This window comes from Rhincodon typus, chromosome 21, assembly GCF_021869965.1.
Source record: "Rhincodon typus isolate 14 chromosome 21, sRhiTyp1.1, whole genome shotgun sequence".
Taxonomy (NCBI): Eukaryota; Metazoa; Chordata; class Chondrichthyes; order Orectolobiformes; family Rhincodontidae; genus Rhincodon; species Rhincodon typus.
Genome location: NC_063352.1, coordinates 16,546,473 through 16,547,436, shown reverse-complemented (window position 1 = coordinate 16,547,436; position 964 = coordinate 16,546,473). Strand labels below are relative to the sequence as shown.

The window sequence follows — 964 nt, the reverse complement described above, 5'->3', positions numbered from 1 at the left end:
CCAGGATATTGCTGAGATCAAACTGCAGAGAAAAATCATTAGGGAACTTAAAGATATACATTGATCATTATATCTTTAAGTTCCGTAATGATTTTTCTCTGCAGTTTGATCTCAGCAATATCCTGGAGACTCCAGGCCTTTCAGGGAGGTTTGCTAGGAGACCTTTTTTTTTCAAACTGTTTACTATCCCAATATTTCCTCCAGTGTTGCAACCTGACATTAATCTCCAGGACTATTTCTGTTCTCTACTGACAGCATATCTGACTGTAGTTTTTGCTTTTCCTGGTCAAGCAATGTTAGGTTTTAAAATTCTGCTCCTTGTCCTCACCCAGCCCACCTCTGGAACATCTGCCCACCTTGGCATTTTGAAGAGAAGCCGGTGAGTTCTCCTCTGTGCCCAGGTTTAAAACGTATCCCTCAGTCAACATTATAAAGTCACAATCACCTTGCTGCTTATAGCATCTTGCTGTGTGCAGGTTGAATGTTCCATTGAATTTCTACATTACAGCAATGACCAACATTACAACGGCCGCCCAATAGTTCTGACTTCAATAATCATGATCTCTCCCAGCCTGCCTCGATCCCCTACAATTTGCCTACCAATGTAATAGATCCACAGAGGATGACATATCTCTAGCCCTGCACTCATCCCTGGAACATCTGGACAACAAAGACACCTATGTCAGACTCCTGCTCATTGACTACAGCTCCACCTTCAACACCATTATCCCCTCCAGACTGATCTCAAAACTCCGTGACCTTGGTTTCGGTTCAACCTTCCGCAACTGGATCTTCAGCTTTCTGACCCATAGGCCGCAGTGAGGGTAGGTAACTGCACCTCCTCCACAATAACACTCAACACTGCAGCCCCCCCGAGGATGCGTCCACAGTCCCCTGCTGTACTCCCTGTACACCTCCAACTGTGTTACCAAATTCCAAACAAACACCATCTACCTACAACTGT

General features: G+C 44.9%; 1 protein-coding gene across 5 annotated transcripts in view; it reads right to left on the bottom strand.

Moving 5' to 3' along the window:
• LOC109927795 (arf-GAP with dual PH domain-containing protein 1) overlaps nt 1-964 on the bottom strand; it is a 120,577-nt gene that overhangs the window by 19,408 nt on the left and 100,205 nt on the right. The window lies entirely within an intron of this gene.